General features: G+C 37.9%; 1 pseudogene; it reads left to right on the top strand.

Annotated features, from left to right (window-relative positions):
• Window positions 1-2,173: 2,173 nt before the first annotated feature.
• LOC115514950 lies at window positions 2,174-2,811 on the top strand (annotated as a pseudogene).
• The last annotated feature ends 18,175 nt before the right edge of the window (window positions 2,812-20,986 follow it).

Raw genomic sequence — 20,986 nt, 5'->3', positions numbered from 1 at the left:
CCCTCTCTCCACCCCACCCCTGCTGTACTCTGTCTCTGTCTTTCAAAAATGAATAAACATTAAAAAAATTCTTAAAAAAAGAGCACTTGGTATTGTATTTAGGTGATGATTCACTAAATTCTACACCTGAAACTAATGTTATACTGTATGTTAATTAACTTGAATTTAAATAAAAACTCAAAAAAAAAGATTCTGAATTAACGGATCCTTGAGAATTATCCCATTGGACTTAGAACCAAAAAGAACTGGGAGTGCACGTGGTTGGGTGGGGGAGCTGGCATCAGGGGTACAAGATATAGGGTCTGGACTTTGCGGCTGCAGCTCTGGTATCTGTTTTGCAATATTTAGACTCCCTATAAGCTGCCCACCATCTGCAATAATAACTTAAGAATATTTCTAGGTAAAGTAATAATTTATGTCTTCAGACAAAATTTAGTTAATATTCCATGGCAATTTACAAAACATAAAATGTTCCTAATCATCCGTTCATCCTCAATCATAAGGATGTCAGGAGGAAGTAGGAAACAAATACAAATACTATATCAAAATATTATTTTAATTTACAATATGGTTTTAATTCAACCAGGAACTAGGATAGCCTTTTGCTACTGGCATAGTTTTTTGTTTTACTTCTACCACATTTTGGCAACCACCACATAACGAAATCATATATATTTATATAAAATTAAGTATGAATATAAACTTACTTTAAAATATAACAACATACTTTTATATGTGCACATACGTGTCAAGTCATATTGTGTTGAAAGGCTATCCTGTATGTCCATCTCAATGTAAACATCAGCCCATGATAGCACAAGTTCCATTTAAGGTTAAGGCTATGGCTAAGCTCCACTTTCTCCAGAGCACAATAGCCCCGAGAGAGCTGTTCCTGACCTTCTTTGACCTTCTTTTCTAAATCACTCACCTGAGATTCATATATTGGTAGATATATTGTCATATATTGCTGTCTTATATTTAAACTCTTGAACATTTGGATATTTGCACATTTTTTTCTCTAAGAAAGTTTTATGCTCACTAAACACTGTATCCTTTATATACCTCTTCCTCAGCTCCACATACAGTGTCTGCCACAGAGTAGGCCTCATTAATCAAGCATACCTGGACGCTGCTAGTTTGCTGAATTTCTAGCTGGAACCCTCTTTCTCAGAATTTCTGGGCTTCCACAATTTCTAGGCTTCCAAATTTGGAAGACTATTATTCTCTCTCTAATGAAATATATAATCTTTTTTAAAATAATAAAACAATCCATGGTAGATAAACTCCGTGTTTTCGAGGCTATCTGCTAGAGCTGGAGGGGTAGTTCCCCTAAGAAATGCCCCATCCTCCTGAAATAACTCATCAGTTCCTTGGCAGGTGGATCATCTACTGTTACTGTTTCAGCACCTTTAGCAGAAAGTTGCTTTTTGGCAGTCTCCCTGCTGGACCCCAACAAGCTGGCTCCTTCTAGAAGATTTAATTGAAAGTCTGTAAAGTCTTCCTCATAACATCAGAAGTACAACTGAATACCTGCTTTATTTTTTTTGGTTTAGTTTATTATACTAGTCAGGGTTCTTCAGAGAAACAGAATCAATAGGGTGTGTGTGTGTGTGTGTGTGCGCGCACATCCTTGTATATATATATTTAATATGAGATTCTTCTAAGGAATTGGCTCATGTAATATTAGAGGTTGGCAAATCCAAAATCTACAGGGTGGGCTTGCAGGTTGGGACCCAGAGAAGAGCCTATGCTGCAGTTCAAAATTTCCATATGCCACAGGGTTCTTCTCTTGCTTAGAGGAGGTAAGTCTTTTGTTCTGAAGGTCAGGCCTTGAAATGAGTGCATGAGGCCCACCCATTATGGTGGACAGTCTACTTTATTCAAAATCCACCAATTTAAATGGAAATTTCATCCGAATCACTCTCAGAAACATCTAGAATAATGTTTGACCAAATATCTGGGCACTGTGGCCCAGCTACATTGACACATAAAATTTTCCATTACATTTAGTTTATTATTTTCTTTTGACCTCAGGTGCCCCAACACTCCCTAAGCTTAATGTGACTTACCTGCCAAAGGCAGGGACCCCCTGCATCTTATTCATCACTGGATCCACGATACCAGTTCCATAGATGGATGAACACCAAAAATTGTCACAGGCAAAGGGTGTAACATGAGTGAAAACTCCAAGCTCGTTATTATCACAGCTGGGGCACATCAGCAAGAGGGAGAAAGCCATCTTAAAGTGGTCCATCCTAATGTGAACATCTGTAAATTCATCATTCCTTATACTATAAAATACAGTCCAAAGTGCAGGTTGCTTGTTATTTCCAATCCAGTGGATATCTTGACCTCTATGGCTTGGAAGATAAGTGGCTTCCCCTAAAACTACGTTATAGGAAGTGGTTGCAATCTGGATTCAGCCTGGTTCTGCTACCTAATGGGGAAAAGGCTGGGAGTTCACCCATTAATTGTCATGGGTGGGCCCTAGGGGAGCACGGAGACTCAGGGGTGCCTGTAGGGAGTAAAGGTTGCTGGTCTCTCTGAAGAATCTGCACCTGACTTAGGCACTGATGCAGATAAGGAACCGCAGAAAGAGGTTCACAAACAAGTGGTTGACTGTGCCTATGAGGTGATCAAGCTGAAAGGCTGCACCTCCTGGGCCACTGGACTGTGGCAGATTTGGCAGAAAATATAATGAAGCATCTTAGGCGGGTGCATTCAATTTCCACCATGACTGAGGGTCTCTATGTCCATTTGAAGGAGAGAGCAGATACGCTGTGGGGGATCCAACAAAAGCTGCAGTTCTAACGTTTTATTTATTTTTTTAATGTTTATTTATTTATTTTGAGAGAGAGAGCAAGGAAACAAATGAGTGGGGGAGGGGCAGAGAGAGAGGGAGAGTGAGAATTCCAAGTAGGCTCTGCCAGCACAGAGCCCAGTGTGGGACTGCAACTCAGGAACCATGATATCATGACCTGAGCTGAAATCAAGAGTCAGAGGCTTAACCAAGTGAGCCACCCAGGTGCCCCAGTTCTAAAGTTTGCTAATGTTGTACCATTTCACTGTCTAGACTGCAACAGGATTTTAGTTGGAGGTTGTGTTTATTGCCTTATTATTTGACCTGCTCCTCAAGTACTAATATTAAAATGACCTAGGATCAACATCCATTTCCTAAAGTTACAAACAGGAATGGTTCACACATCCCTCCAGCTGTATCCTAATGTTCGATGATACCTGTCTTGTGTTGTCCTAAAGTAGTTAATGTAAATAGCTCCATCACCTCAGCAGCACCACTGCCAATGTTGCATAGGCTGCAGTTGCTAGTCAAACCAGATGTGTATCTACTGTGTGTTAAAGAAACTTGGTCTCTTCACCCAACATGCCTCGTCCAACCTTTTTTTTCTCCTATCAATCACTTGCTGAGATCCAATGTATAAATTTAATAGTGCATATATTGTGCATAACTGTTCTAAAGGATCTTACTTTGTGCACAGTATATATCAGATGCCTCACTTGGAGGCCATAAAGGCATATATTGAAATGGATCATCCTAAATAAACGATATATAATGAATAGATTTCTATTCATGACGTTGGCCAAATAATATTACCTTACATTCTCACAGGGGTAGGGACTGTTTGTTACTTGATAAAAGAGACTCTATTTCCACTAGCACACTGAAGCTTTTTGGTAGCTTTCTCCTTCTTGCTCCCCTCCCTTGTCACCTGTCCTTTGCATACACACATGCACATCCTCCTTCCTTATATATTATGCCAAATATTTCTGGATCTTAGTATTTCCCCCAAGTATGGAATAGGAAAAATGTTAGTGCTAAGATTTGAAGAGCTTTATGTGAGATTCTCTTGTTTTCAGCGAGGACTCTCAGATGTTCTTTTGCCTCTTGCACTGTTCAAACTCACAGGCTCCAGCATCACATCTGAGCATGTGGTGGTCATGATGCTTGTGTAGCTTTGAAAATGAACACTGGGGTTGGTGCCCAGAACCTAAATGAAAAAGGCAGTAGACCCACAAGTCACTTAATGTGCCTTGTCCCTCCTGCTTCCTTCTCTTCTGGCTAGTTTCTTCTCAGACCTATATTTACAGATGGAACCTGAACATGCAGACCAAGTGATTTTGCTTTTGAACAGGAAATGGATGGAAATGTTTGCAAAGAAAAGATTTAAAATTGTTGGACACTTTTTCAGCTAACTATTTTGGAGGAAAATGTTTATGCTGCCTCTGTTATGTATTTTCTTCTCCATGAAAATACTATAACATGTAGGAAACTCAGACAGAAAATAGTCTGTAAATGCATATTTTTATATGTGGGCTGCTTACCCAGTTTTCTTGTTCTGAACTCCAGAATCTTGACTAGATGAATGAGGTATAACCTGCCCAGTTCTGATTTTTATTCAAAATACAGGTTCTTTACCTTTTTAGGGTTGCAAGTCTCTTTGAGGATCTAAAGAAAATGATGGGCCCTTTACCAAGGAAAATTCACATACTTACATGCAATTTTGCATAGATCTTTAGTCTCGATTCAAAGATCCCCTGCAAGTTTATGCATGTGAGTCCATTTAAGAGTCTTGACCTATGGCAAGGGATTTTGCTTACTCTAGACTTTATAAAGAATTAATTGAGAATAGCTGAACCCATTCATATTATGAAAAAAGCTGTATATTTCACTAAATTATTAACCTAACAGTGAAATTCAGATGAATGGCAGTGGTTTTGTCACAAACTTGCCATTTCCTTCTCACTGGGGAGTCTAGGGGATATAGTCTCTACCCTGGGGTAGCTTGGATTCCATGGTTCCTCGAGCTATAACAGCACCTGCTGCTCTTTAGAGCCATACTGAGATGTACATGTTTATATTAGGGATGTAACTCACTCTTTATTTATACACTTGTGCAAATTTCTTTTTTTAAGTACAAACTCTCTCAACTGTATTGCCAAGGAGTTCTTTTTCTCTCTTAAAAAATGCCTGCTATCAGTAAGTTCCCAAAGAACTTTTCTCTCTGTTTGCAGGAAGCTGCAGTTTACGACCTATCTTTGTCTTGAGTGTATTCCATCACTCTTTGTTCTATGCTCCTTGCTATCCTTAGGGGTTGGAAGAAGTTTTGAAACACAATTTTGCTTGAAAAAAAAAAGTCTTTGTAATTGAGGTTTGAGCTACAAGCAGATCTCTTGCCCCAAATAGGGTAGAAACATGTAAGCCATTACACCTCCCGTCCCTCTCCCCCAACCACTGACTGAAGCATTTAGGGTGCCCCCATAACTCATTATGCTTAATAGGCAATGACAGATTGAGCAGAGAATGTAAGCAGAAAGTAAAGTTACTGTATTTCATAGTTATCCAGTCTCACCTCACACACCTTTACCCAGATACTTTAAAAAATTTGCTTCAGGCTGATGTTTTAAGGCAAAGCTTTATGTGGTGAAACTACTTGAGAGCCATATCCAAGCAAATACATTTCAAAAAGGCAAAAATTATTTCTAAGGCCTATAAGTGTAAAGACAGTTAATATATTCACTCATTCTTTAATCCATTAATTATGTGTTATATGAAATACAGCAAATGTGAAGTAAGCCTTCTGCCTTCTCAAAAATTATTGAATGATAAAAATAAAGATTTCAGATAAGAAATCAGCTATTAGCTTTGTATTGAATCGATGTAATAGGCCCTGTGGAATGTCACTTTTAAGCTTCTAGTAATTTAAAAATGTGCTCTTGGGAGCTAGTAGAAGCTGGTTCCAGCACATCATATATCAAGTATCCATCTTATTGGGTTTTCTATTTTCACTGGTCTATCATTGTTTCATTGGTCTATTTGTTTCTGTGTTAACTGATACAGATGAATAATAAGTATTGGTAGGCTAAATCTTCCCATTTTATTATTTTGGGCGAAGGGGTGTTGGGTATTTGTGGGGTTTTGTTTTCTTGTAAAGGAGAGCCGTGTAGAATCTCTTGTTCAATTTAGATTCTATCAAATCAATACTAACTCTGTTAGGAACCTGAAATGCAGCCTCCTGCATGGAGCTGGTCTTCTGGAAGATAAAAGAAGACCTGAAAGGAAAGAAGTAATCACTTTGCCCGAGAATATCTTAAATCTCTGCATTGCTGTTTTGGTGACTTCTCTGGCCTCCACTGCCCGCAGTAGAGTTTGGTCTATAATGGCATGACATTTCTTGACACTTTCAAAGAGAAGAGAAAAGGAGAGGTGCTGTTGAGGTTTATTTACTATTTTATTTTACTTTATTTATTTACTTTTTTTTAAAGGTTAATTTTCCACAGTAATTTCTAAAGTTGTGACTAGGGGGTGGAAAGGAGGAATTAAGTTGCTATGAATTTTTAACTCATCTTTGTAAGTAGTGTGTGAATGACAGTGGAAGAGAGTTTCAAACTGAAGTAATGGATCCATGACTTTCACCAAGGTCATTTTTCAGGTTACCTATATTTATTCTCTAAATACCTAATACCATCATATGACTCAGAGTTAAAAACATCTTTACCTAACAAAATTATAAGTTTTCTTTAGATTTCCTATATATGAATAGGAGTTGAGACTTTCCTCACAAAATACATGGAAATAAATGTAAACCATTTTATTAAGTAGGCTCCATGCCCAATATAGGGCTCAAACTCATGACCTTGAGATCAAGAGTTGCATGCTCTACTGAGTGAGTCAGCCAGTGGCATCATAAATGTAAACTTTTCAGTGTACTTTGTTAACATAAAGGTTTTGGTCTTTTGGGGGAAAAGACATGAAATGGGAAAAGAATAGTCTTTTGAACAGTGGTCTTGGGACAAGTGGATAACCACATGAAAAAGAAAGGAGTTGAATCCCCATATCACACCATATGCAGAAATTAATTCAAAATGGATCAAAGACCTAAATGTAAGAGCTGAAACTGTAAATCTCTTAAACAAAAACATGGGGTAAAATTTTGAGACCTTAGATTTGTTCACGGATCTTACTTATGATACCAAAACCGCAAATGACAAAAGAGAAACATAGATAAACTGGACTTTATCAAAATTGAAAACTTGTGCTTCAACTGACACTACCAAAAAACTGAAAAGACAGCCTTAACAATGGAAGAAAATACTTACAAAACATATATCTGATAAGGATGTGTGTCTGGAATATATAAAGGACTCTTTCAACTCAATAATAAAAGGACAAATAAACCAGATTAAAAATGGTCAAATGACCATTGTAGATATACAAATGGCCAATACACACAGGCAAAGGTGCTCAACATCATTAGTCATCATGGAAATGTAAATTAAAACCAAAATGAGATGCTACTTCACATCTGTTAGGATGACTATAATCTAAAAGTTAGAAAATAAGTGTTGGCAAGAATGAAGAGAAATTGGAACTCTCGTGCAATGTAAAATGGGTACGGCAATTTTGGAAAACAGTTTGACAATTCTTCAAAAAGTTAGACACAGACAAGTCTTCTAAAAGTTACCATAGGACCCAGAAATTCTGCTAGGTATGTAACCCAGAGAATTTAAAACACATGTCCACACAAAAATTTGTACACAAATGGGCATAGCAGCATAATGTAATAGCCAAAAGGTGACACCAACCCAAATGTCCCATTAATTGATGAATGGAAAAACAAAATGTGGTATTTCTACACAATGAAATATTATTTTGCCTTAAATAGAATGAAGTACTAATACATACTACAACATTAATGGACTTTGAAAACATAGTAAAAGAAGCTGGTCACAAAGACCACAAAAAAGGCAATTTATATGAAATTTCCAGAATAGGTAAATTATAGAGACATACAGCATATTAGTAGTTGCTTAGGCCTGGGGGTATTAGGGAAATTGGAGGATAATATCTAAAGGATATGGAATTTCTTTCCAAAGTGATAAGAATTTTCTAAGATTCATTGTGGTGATGATTACACAACTCTTTGAATATTCTGAACACCATTGAATTATGTGCTTTAAATGGTGATTATATTGAATTATATCTCAATAAAGCTGTTATAAAATCCCCCAAAACCCAGTGTGATGGTTAACTTTATGTGTCACTTGCCTAGGCCATTGTACCCAGATATTTGGTCAAACACTAGCAAACTAGTTGCTGTGGAAGATATTTTTATATGATACTGACATTTAAATAAGTAGACTCTGAGTAAATCAGATTACCTTCCATAATGTGGGTAGGCCTCACCCAAACAACTGAGAAAACAAGAGAAAAAAGACTGATGTTTCCTAAGGGAAAGGGCCAGTAGACTACCTTTAGACTCAAGGTGCCACATCAAATTCTTCCCTGAGTCCCTAGCCTACTGCCCTTGCCCACAGATTCTGGACTTGCCAATACCTACAATCACATAAACCAATTCCTTAAAATCAATCAATTCATCAATATCTCTCTCCCTGTCTCCATGTATGTGTGTGTGTGTGTATAAATAATATAATTATTATCTTTTAAATCTATTATCTATAAATCTATTAAAATCTAATTCTTTATAATGACATATATATACAGCTATAACAACACACTTTCATTTTGCTACTGTTATCTACTGTTGTGCCATTGGTGTCTAAAGGGTAGTCTTGACTTGGTACTTACTAACAGGGATCAGAAGTTACTCCTGCAGAGTCTTACGACAACTCAGAAGAAAAAAGTGTTAATTTTAAACTTGTTGAAAAAGGAAATGTTTATTTAAATTCTTCTCCCAGTGCTTACAGTACTTGGTCAAACTGGCACACACCTACAGGTATTGGCAGTATACGTGAGTACAATAATTGGAAAGCAATAAACATGAAGATTTATAAAAATGTTTCTATCTTTTGACTCACCACGTTCTAGGTATTCATCTTCAAAACTTACCTAGAGAATCAGAAAAACACTATGTACATATATACATATATATAGTACATATATAGAAATCTATATATAGATCTGTAATTAGTAAAAAGGTGTAGTTACATTAGTTACATTATATAGTCATATCTATTATAGTTTTTTAGTTGTGGGCTAAATCATGTCCCCCCCCCCCCGCCCCGCCCACCACTGCCAAATTTATGCGTTGAAGTCCTAACTCCCTATAGCTCAAAATGTAACCATGTTGGTAGATAAATTCTTATTCAGATAAATTTGTATTTAGATAAATTCTTATTGTAGACAAATTCTTTAAACAAGTAATTAAGTTAAAATGAGGTCTTCAGGCTGGGCTCTAATCCAGTATGACTCTTGTCCTTATAAGAAATGGAAATTTGGACACAAACATGCACACACACAGAAGAAAGACCATGTGAAGACAGAGGGAGAAGACATCCATCTACATGTCTAGGAGAGGGGCCTTAGAAGAAATCAACTCAGGGGTGCCTGGGTGGCTCAGTCGATTAAGCGCCGACTGCAGCTGAGGTCATGATATCACAATCCGTGAGTTCAAGCCCCGCGTCAGGCTCTGTGCTGACAGCTCAGAGCCTGGAGTCTGCTTCAGATTCTGTGTCTCCCTCTCTCTCTGCCCCTCCCCTGCTCATGCTCTGTCTCTCTCTATCTCAAAAATAAATAAAAACATTAAAAAAATTAAAAAAAAAAAAGAAGAAATCAACTCTGCCAACACGGTCTGTGGTACTTTGTTATGGCAGTGCTAGCAAACTAATACTAACATATAATACATAATTATAAAATTAAATAAATAAGCAATTATTATAATTATAAATAATTATAACTATTATAATTATAAAATAAGCAATTATTATAATTATAAAATTAAATAAAATCTAAATAGCAGCAAGATTATTTATTTCCAGCTCAGAGCTTGATGTGGGGCTCTGTCTTTCCACCATGAGATTATGGCCTGAGCCAAAAATCAAGAGTCAGAACTCAACTGACCAAGTCACCCAGGTGCCCCCGATAGTAGGTTTAAGTTAATGTATCAATATGTTGGCCTACAATATAGTCATTAAAATGAAAATTATGATGACTTTATTGCAAAAGAGATTACAATAGGCTATCAGCAAACAATAGAACACTATTCAGCAGTCAGAAGAAATAAAACAAAAACTATGTACATTCACATGCAGAATTCTCCAAAATGTAACACTGAGTGATTAAAACAACAACAACAATGTGATTTATAGCTTGATACTGTTAATACAAATGTAAAAGCACATCCACAATGAACAATATACATTGTTCATGAATAGGTATGCACTTAGATAAAGGTTAGATGATGTGTATTGGGAGAAAACACCGTAAGTGTATGAGCATGGGTGACTGTGAGTAGAGTCAGGGACTGGGGATCTGCAAGGAAGGGAACTGGCTAAGACACTAAGTATCCTGAGAAGCATGGAGGAACTGATGAAGGTAATGTGCTCAGAGGCAGAGGCAGCCAAGGAGGCTTGATTGCACCGATCCAACTGAGCCTCTGAAGTGCAACTAGAAACAAAGAGAGGCTGGATGAAAGTTCAGAATACAAGAAAATCTATCTATTCTACGGGTAGACATCTATAAGAGAATTTATATGACTGAACAAGAAATTGAGTAACAGAAAAGTAGGTAAGTTGATGGTGGTAAAATTGGGAGTATATATATATATTTTTAACTTTTTAAAGTTTATTTTTGAGAGACACAGAGACAGCATGAGCAGGGGAGGGACAGGGAGAGAGGGAGAGAGAGAATCCCAAGCAGGCTCTGCACCATCAGCACAGAGCCTAATGTGGGGCTAGAACCCATAAAACCGTGAGATCATGATTTGAGACGAAACCAAGAGTTGGACACTTAACTGCATGAGCCACCCAAGCGCCCCTAAGTTGAGAGTATATTTTTAAACTTAATTCTTTATTTTTGTTTTGATGAGAGATTTTTTTTCTTTGTTTTTTGGTCCTATAAATCAAGTTTCTGAGGCAAAATAAAAGAATGGAAAGTTGCCTTTTTAGTCCGAGATCTTCACTGTGGTATTCTGTTCTTTCCAGAGGGGAGAGAAACAAAACAAAACAAAACAAAACAAAACAAAACAAAACAAAACAAAACAAAACAGAATAACCTGGCTGTTGTCATCAACAAAACAAAATAGATACAATTTTCCAAAAATTCAAGCACAAACTTACCTGTTACCTAAATGATGTGCACAATTGAAACCCAAAGTGAATTTGCTTCATCTTTTTCATTCTGTTCCCCTTGTGTTTTTTCTTCTCAATTCCATCTCCCTCTTTCCCGCTCTTTCTCCAACAAACACCTAAAGTAAGCTTTGTCCCTTCTCCTCGTACCCTGCTGTCAAATGTAGTAAAGAGAACAAAGAAAAACCAATTTGACTCTGACTGCTCTGAGACCTTCAATAGTCATCTCAGTCACTAGGGGAGAAGAGAAAGCCTGCCCACAGATGCCAAGTTGCTCCACTCCCATGTTCCCTGGGCATTGTATGGAGCTGCCACCACAGCCAAATTTCCGGAGTGTGCTCTCTGTGGTGGAGGCAATCCAGGGTAGGAGGTCACTTCACGAGGAGGGGGCTGTTTCCTAGGTTCTGTTTTTGGGAGTAGATCAAATTCCGAGCCTTTTAATTGAAGTCAGCTGTGATATTTTTCCACCGTGAGGTGGAAAGCTTAAATGCCAGGCAGTGATTCTCTACAATCGCTGCACACGAAAATCCCCTGGGATGTTTTAAAACATACCCAGGTGTGCGTGCCAACTTAGACCAAACGAATCAGAGTCTCTGGGGGTGGCTCATGGGTACTGGTAAATCAGATGTGCAGCCAGGGTCATGCCCCCCTGGGCTGGGATCCTCATTTATTCGGTCTAGCTCTTCTACAATAAATTGAGTCAACGTGTTTAGTGTTACTGTCAGCCATCTACTGTAACAGATGTCAGGAGACTCTTATCTGTTTCTAATGAGACTGGCTTATCTGTCAGCTCTGATATTGAAAAAGAGGAGTATAGTGGTGGGATTATTTCTTTTCTAGAATGAGACCTTATTATTCTGTTGTTAATATGGTTTAATATTGAAATGAATGAATTTGCAGGCATGAGGCACCCTTTTATTTTATATTGCTAATCAAAACTACGTGAAAATTCCCCACAGTATATCTTACTAAAACACAAAGCTGATCAGGATATTTCTAAAAACTGATTCTCTAGAACCCTTTCCGAAAGGTAAGACAGTCAGTAATAAGAGTGTAAATAAATATTACTTTCAGAGTTTAACTTAGAAAAGATGTCAGATTTTGATCTCAATTACATGCTTCTCCCCGGTTGTATTAAGTAATTAATTTAGAGAGACTGGAGAGAAGGGACTCAGAAGGAAGGCTGAATACTCTTCTTTCATGGGTACAAACATGCTATATCTCCCATCTTTTAAAAAAACAAAAACAAAACTTCTCATCAATCCTATATCCTTTCCAGGTAACATCCTGTATCTGTATCCCTTTAGAAAGAGTAGTTTATAATAGCTGTTTTTCATTTTCATATTTTCTGTACCTGTTCTCACTTTAACTCTTTTGAGCCAGGTTTTATTCTTACATTCCACTAAAGTATCTTTTGGAAAGGCCACTAATAACTTCCTTGCTTTCAAAAACAACGGTTACATCTCAGTCCATATCTTACTCATCTCATCAGTGGAATGTAACAAGGTTGTTACTCCCTTGATCCTTTGCTTGGCATCTGGGATGCCACTTCCTCTTGATTCCCTTCCCATCTCCCTGAATGCTCCTCTGTGTCCTGTGCTGGTTCCTCCTCATCTCCTTCAACATTTGTATCAGATTGCCCCAGGGTTCCTTCCCCTGCCCTCTCTATCCTCTTCCTCTAGAGCCTAGGAGATTTCCTATCTCCTAAAATTCCACACATATGTTAATGTCTACCCATTTATATTTCCATCTTCTGTCTTTTTCCTCAAGCATAGACTCCTTTGTCAACATGTCCTCTTTGACATTAATAATCATCCCTAGTTTAATACATACAAAATGAACTCTTGGATTTTTCTCCTCCAGTCTATTCCTCCCACAATCCTCCCAATCTTAGTAAATGGCAACTTCATTCTACCAGTTGCTTGGTCAAAAATCTTGCCTCCATCCTTGATTTCTTTCTTCTATACTCCATATCCAACTTATTAGCTAATCCTGACAGCTCTACCTTTGAAGTTATCCAGAATGCTACCTCCTCCATTGCTACCACCCCATCCCTGATTACCATCACCTCCCATCTGTAGATTGCTTGCTGTTCTTTATGTTCCCGTTCTTGCCAGTGCTTCTCCTCCAGTCCTCTCACCCCTACTGCACACAGCAGCACACAACTCCACACGTAAGCCAGTGTATCATTCCTTGTTCAAAACCCTGGCAAGCTTCCCACATGGTTCAGGATAAAGAGCAAATCCTCACAGTGACCTCCGAGGCCCCACATGGCTGGGCCCTACCACCTCCTTGGCCTCTTCTCTTAGAACGGTCATGCATGCTCACTGGTCACAGCACACTAGCCTCCTTTCTGTTCCCAAACACCCCTAGCATGTGTCCTTCTTTCTGGAATGTTCTGCTTCCGTGCTCTTTCCTTTTGCAGAATGCTGTATTTCTAAAAGCCACATAACTTACATCCTTCCTTCCTTTTCTGCAAGTGTCACCTCCAGAGAAGACCACTCTGACCACCTTGTGTAAAATAGCAATATTTTTCTACTTCCCTCCCTTATCTTGACCACTTTGCTTTTTCTCCCCAGCGCTTATTATCAGCCAACATTAAAATTTTTTTAAACATTTTTTGTCTGTTCCCCCCACTATGTTGTAAGCTCCACAAGGCTATTTTGTTGACTGCTTTATCCATAGCACCAAGAACAATGCATGGCAAATGGTAAGTGTTCAGTAAATATACACTGTTTGAATTGTAACTCTGATTTCTTTAATTTCTAGAAAAATTTCTTTCCCATCCCATGTTCTGAATTTCTATTATTTGATCACTTACTCTTTGTATTTTTAACCAAATTACATTAATAGATTCCCCCAAACTCTGTGTATCTCTTAATAGGTACATGTCAGCACCATATTTCACTGAATATAAGACCTTATCAATTATAAGATACATGATTATTTTATATGCCACTAAGAAAAAAAATTGCTGCTGCCTATATAACATGAACTTATTGTAAGAAACATCTTTATGATTTATTAAAATTTAAGAAGTAAGTGTCTCTTAGAATTAGTGAAATATGAAATTAAGCATTTATCATGTGGCAGATATTACCCCTCTGTATATCAAGAGTTATAGAGGCTGGTGTGTGTGTGTGTGTGTGTGTGTGTGTGTGTGTGTGTGGGCCATGGTGAGTGTATTAAAGAAAGGAGGAGGGTAGCCATAGAGATTATTTTGTTGTGTGTGTTTGGTATACTGGAAGACAGAGTGAAAACTGATTTTATCTTAACAAGTTTCTTATTTTGTGCTTTTTTTTTAAATCTCATTTTGTGGCTATTGAGAAGCGTCTACTTTTTAAGGGATAGGCATAGGTGATAAAAATAGCACAAAACACAAAGACCAAGACAAATAATTTCCAAATTAATCCAACAAATTTATTTTTAAACAAATAAACAAAGTCTGGTGATATCTTTTGCAAAAGTACCAATTTCATTTGCTTTCATTTCAAAAGCATTTAAGCTTTCCCAAAAGGATGTTTCTGGTGAATAAAATGGAAATCCCAGGTGAAAAACTGCCAGCTCAGTTATCAGAGCGTTTGATTTAAAATTGCTGAGAGGCAGTTGACTTCAACTCTGCATGTCTGCAAGTCATTGTATCATCAGTAGAGCTTCTCTTGAAATTACTTGTACATAGATACTGAATCACTTTACATGGCAGCTGGTCGTAAAGGATCCAGGGCTTAAGACACCATGCAATATTAGATTAGCAGTAGTGTTTTACAGGGACATTATCACTGAGAACAAACAACAACATTGAAGGACAAAGAACAATTCCATCCTAAGCTACACAGTGGATTCCTACCCAATAAGAAGTGCTTTCAATGACTAAAAAGAACATCTTTTCTCATAAGGCAGATCATTTTCCATAGTGATTTGTTCATGCGTAACTCTAACCTCACATTTAATATTTTTAGATTCATTTCCACCCCGAAAGCCCTAAATTATGTACACTGAAAACTTGGGAGAAAGCAAGAAAGAAACTTTAAAGTAAACAGTATGTGTCAATTTCCCTTCTCTCCTACCTCTTGAATCTTTTGTTGGACTCTTTACTAGGTCTTTATTGGACTTATCAGTATACTGTACTGTGGGAAGGAAAAGTTTCAAAACAAGTGGAGTATAAGGTTCTATGTAAGAATGGGCTTAAACTAACTGGAAAGGGACGTCCAAGATCGGGGAGGAAACTGAAGGCTCACAGAGAAAGAAGAAATGAGTTGGAATTTGAAGCTGGTGCCTGAGAGAAGGTTTAAGCAGCTTCCATGAGAAGTGGACCTTTGGGGAGGGGGATAGCACTAAAGGAAGGGGGATGCTCTGCTATGTTGTATGGGCTACACACTCACCTGTATGCCACTCTGCCTCGTGAAACTTTACTGAAAGTGTGTAATCTTTTCAGTGCTTTTTGTTTTTTTTTTTTGTTTTTTTTTTTTTAATTTTTTTTTTTCAACGTTTATTTATTTTGGGGACAGAGAGAGACAGAGCATGAATGGGGCAGGGGCAGAGAGAGAGGGAGACACAGAATCGGAAACAGGCTCCAGGCTCTGAGCCATCAGCCCAGAGCCCGACGCGGGGCTCGAACTCCCGGACCGCGAGATCGTGACCTGGCTGAAGTCGGACACTTAACCGACTGCGCCACCCAGGCGCCCCATCAGTGCTTTTTGAACTTAAGCTTGTAACTTTTTGGAGGGGTGTGTGTGATAGGATAGTGAGATTGGCCAGGGTGAATGCAAATCAGTGTAAAAACGTCTAGCTTTATTTGACTCACATTTACTTACCTTCCCAAGACTCGATGGAAGAGCAGGCCCATCTTGGCTAAAATGCAAAGTATGCACAGTGGGCTTGTTTTGTCCAAAGGCCTCCCCCTCACTCTATATCAGCAGATCCACGGAGGTGCCCCTGACCCCTGAGCTGCCCACTTGTACTGGCCCATGTGCTCACATCTTCCATTCCATCCACCAGAAGTACCATGTCCTGAGTCCTTCTCCATTAGAGACACAGTAAGTGAATGGCCAGTTAAAGGGTGAGTAACTGGTAGGAGAATGTAGTGGTTAAGAACATGGAGCATGGAATCAAAGAGACCCAGGTTTGAATTAGTTCTGGCTCTTCCTAGTTATACTAAATTAGAAAAGCTTCTTAGCTTTTCACTTAGCCATTATTTTCTTCAGGTAAAAGAAAGTGAATGCCTACCTCTTCATGGGGGTGAGAAATTAAATAAAATAGTGTCTGCACAGTGGACACAATTGTTTTGATCTCACCAGCACTCCTTCTTTTTTTTTCTCCTGGTGACAGAGTCTGTCTCTGGTTCAATGCCCTATATCCCGGCAGCAGTGAGTCCATCTGAGTCTATCCCAGGGTTATGTTTAATCCTGGACCTAAGGAGAGGATAACCCTTTTATGCTCTTGTCATGATCCAGACCTGCTGATCCAGACCTGCTCTGTGGAAAGACCAGTTTGAACAAATCAAGCTGAAGACCAGTTTGGAGTAATATGGCTGGTTAGGATATTTAGATCAATTCTTACACTTAAAAAAAAATGTAAACTGTTTTTTATTTTGTTACCTTAAAATCATCAAGGAGCTAAAAAGATAGTAAGGTTACAACCTAAGAATGGGAATGAGGGGAAACTGCTTAAACCCATAGAGGATCTCAAAACTGAACTTCTGTTTTGATTAAGTCAGCTGTGTGGAGGACATAAATCCAATCCTAAAAATCCATCCAAGTTGTAATGTTTAATAACAGACTGGTCCTCGTAAAGCTACAGCCCCTAAAGGAAAAGACCTTAGAGTAACAGGATCTTGAAGTAAATCTGACTCCCCATCTCACTATCACTACCACCAGAAAAGACTGCAAAAGGAGGTTCCCTCGGAACAGTGCAGAACAGGAAGGGGGAAGTCCCTGGAAATGTAGAACTACAAGCTAGCTTTCCTGCAGTTTTGCAGCCCCAAATCATATCACTTAAACAGCCCAAAAAACCTTGAGACCAAATTTAGTTTGAAGTGGTTCTGGGCTGGTAAAGTTGTATGATAAAAGCAAAAGAAAAGCCTCACTAAAGAATTACTTTAGTGTAGGCATCAAAGACTTTTCATAAATGATTTTCCAGTAAAAACATGTGGATCTCACAGTAAAAAATAACAAAGCCCAGAAGGAAACAAAGCAACATGAGTGAAACTTCCAAATAATAAGCAAGAGAAACAAAAGACATTAGATGTTAGAATTAGTAGACAAGGTTTATTTTTTAAAATGTGTAACATGGTTAAGCAAAAAAAGGCAGGGTCGCAAACATCAGAAAGCAAATTTCAACAAAGTTCAAAAGACTGAATCCATACAGTGATGTTCTTGCACTGTGATTTATAATTACATTATAAATTACATTATAATGTAATTTGTAATTACAACACAATTATAAATTTGAAATAAAAATTAAAAAGACAATAATGTCCCTATATATTTGATTTTTAAGAAACACATTTGTAAATTAATAGAAAAAATATGGACATTAGAAAATATTTTTAACAGGATGATATTGTTTTCAAATGAAACAAGTAAACAACTAAAACGTGTCAGGTATATTGTAAGTCAAATTTGGAGGAAATTTATATTCTTAAAATATAAATAATTCCAAAAAATAAAGACTAAAAATTAATGAGCCAAGCATACATCCCAAGAAGTTAGAATAGAGGAAAATAAAGCCAAAGAAAGTAGAAAGAAGGAAAAAATATGAAAACACAAATAAATAAAATATGAAATAAACATGTAATAGACAAAGCCAAAGGATGGTTCTTAAAAATGCTAATATAAATTATAAGCCTCTGGTAAATCTTGTGAAGAAAACAGATTTCTGAGTCCAAGATGGGGCACAGAATCTATATATTTTTAGACTCTATGGCTTAACAGACATATGAAAAGATGCTCAATATCACTTATCATCAGGGAAATACCAATCAAAACTACAATGAGTTATCACCTCACACCTGCCAGAATGGCTAAAATTAACAACACAGGAAACAAGTGTTGGTGACGATGTGGAGAAAAGGGAATCTTCTTACACTGCTGGTGGGAATGCAAACTGGTGCAGCCACTCTAGAAAACAGTATGGAGGTTCCTCCATGCTAAATGTTTAGACATCCTAAATGTCTATCAACTGATGAATGGATAAAGAAGATGTGGTGTATATAATGTATTCACACAAACATACACATACACACACATATACAATGGAATACTACTCAGCCAAAAAAAAAAATGAAATGTTGCCATTTGCAATGACAGGGATGGAGCTAGAGGGTATAATGCTAAGCAAAATAAGTCAAAGAAAGGCAAATACCATATGATTTCACTCATATGTGGAATTGAAGAAACAAAACAAACTGGGGGGGGGGTGGACAGAAGAAAACCAAGAAACAGACTAACTATAGAGAATAAACTGAGGGTTACTGGAGGGGTGTGGATGGGGGGATGGATTAAATAGGTGATGGGCGCTGGGTATTGTATGGAAGCAATGAATCACTAAATTCTACACCCGAAACTAAAATTACACTGTATGTTAACTAACTGGAATTCAAATAAAAGCTTGGTAAGAAAAAAATAAAGAGCTCTATGGCTTAACAGTTCATGTCGCTTCAAACAAAGACCAATTATAAAATTGTGACTTTACTTACCAACTTTATGAAAAGGTTATGGTTTAAATAGACATACTTACAATAAAAAAAAAAATAAAGCCTAGGTGGTAATTATTTATACTTCTATGGTCCCTAATATCTCTTATCCCCTTACTTAGATTCTTCTTATTCTAGGGACTTCCAAGATTTGAAAGTAGAATAGCCAGTATGACTGGGCCATTCTCCCAGATTTTATCAGCTGCTTTTCAAAAAAGGCTCTCTGACTCCCTTAGAAGTCCTAGAACGGTGGGGCTCCGGCTCCCAGTCTTCTGTTCTCAGAAGTGGTAGAATTTGAAAATGGGCAAGATTTGCCTCCAGGACCATCTCTCTTCCTTAAAGTCTCCATCTGTCCTCCACAGGGAGGCCCAGCCTCCAAGATGCTGCCTCCACCTGTTAAATACCTTCTTTTTCCAACACCCTAGTCTGGACTGCTGTACTCAAATAATTTTGGGGGTTCTGAACCTCTTTCGATAGTCCAATTTCTAGAAGGATCCTAATCTCAGCTAGCTGTTGTGATAAGCTAATTTGTTTAAAAAGCTAATAACCAAAACGATTTAGGTGTTACTTCCTTGAGGCTGGCAGTTACTCAACTTCTAGGGAAATGAGGTTGCTCTGAACATATGTAAAGTTTTATTTGGATCTTGAAAAATATAGTGTTAAATGACCCAATTTCATCTTTTTATTTATTATTTATTTTTTTTTAGAGAGAAAGTGCACACACGAGTGGGGGGAGGGGCAGAGGGTGAGGGGACAATCTTAGCAGGTTCCATGCTCAGGTCATCGCGGAGCCCAACATGGGCTTAATATCAGGACCGTGAGATCCTGACCTGAGTTGAAATTGTCGGACGCTTAACCCATTGAGCCACCCAAGCGCCCCCAACTTCATATTTTTAGATGCTTTATGGATACAGAATCTTTTCAAAATTGAGGCTTGTAAATGTCCTGTTTGCCACAATCAAGAGTGACTGAAAAAAAAAATCTAATGAAGTTTAAAGAACCCATCTCAATGGTTTTATGAACCAGAAATGCGTAATGATTTACTTTTCTTATTTAAAATAAGCACTTGGGGGGTTATATAATCTTAGTCCATAAAATCCCTAATCTGATATGTAAAATTATCATGACTTGAATCTTTACCAAGAACATGAAGAATACACAAATATGACAAAAATATTGTCCTAAGAAAGATTTGAAGTTTAGCATAAGTGAATAAAATAGCAAGTCTTTGCAAGAGTGCTCAAGTTAGTGATGGCAATGGATTTACTCTCACACCAAATCATACTGTTGCCTCCAGACTTTTCAGTTGCCAAAAGTGACCTTTGATGGTCAAAGTTAATACATATGCACATGACTATTTTCTCAGTTCTAAATAAAGGTTAAAAGGCTAAGGTATTTTAGTTAACACTTTTAGGTATTTTATTTATTTTTTAATTTTTTTTTTGAGACACACACACACACACACACACACACACAGCATGAGCAAGAGAGGGGCAGAGAGAGAGGGAGACACAGAATCTGAAGCAGGCTCCAGGCTCCGAGCTGTTAGCACAGACCCTGGTGCAGGGCTTGAACCCACGAACCACAAGATCATGACCTGAGCTGAAGTCGGAAGCTTAACTGACTAAGCCACCCAAGCACCCCTGGGTGTTTTATTTATTAGGTATTTCATTAATTAAATTAATAAAGTGAATAAGAGTCTTTTAATTTCATGAATAAGGAAATGGAGACACAGCAAGGCAAAGTGACTTTCCTGTAGTCACAAAGGAAGACAGTGGCACATTTCCAATATATTTGATCTGTCCCTTCTTGCTAGTCTATGCTTCATTTAACCAGCTGAAGCATAGCAAACTCTGGGATTTGCTCACATAAGTTTTTTTTCTTTTTCAAAAAGGTGTGAAAACACTCAATGTGTTAAGGTTGGGCAGTGAAGCCAGATGTGGGCAGATGGCAGACTATGTGTGAACAGCCCTGACTCTTGCAAGGTCAATAGAAGGCAATGGAGCATTCATCTGACATTATATTCAAGTCTATAATCTCTCAAGGCACAGTAGGGGGAAGAGCCTCCCTGCCTTCCCAGGACAACCCAGTGTAAGTGAAAATATGTGTTTCTGAAGGTCACTGAAGGATCTGCAAAGAGAAGATAGTTGGTACTGACACATTCTCTACTTCTTGCTGTCCGTTTGATCA

The sequence above is a fragment of the Lynx canadensis genome, chromosome B2 (assembly GCF_007474595.2).
Source record: "Lynx canadensis isolate LIC74 chromosome B2, mLynCan4.pri.v2, whole genome shotgun sequence".
Lineage (NCBI taxonomy): Eukaryota > Metazoa > Chordata > Mammalia > Carnivora > Felidae > Lynx > Lynx canadensis.
Note: the sequence above shows the minus strand (reverse complement) of the source record. Positions and strands in the feature narration are given on the sequence as shown.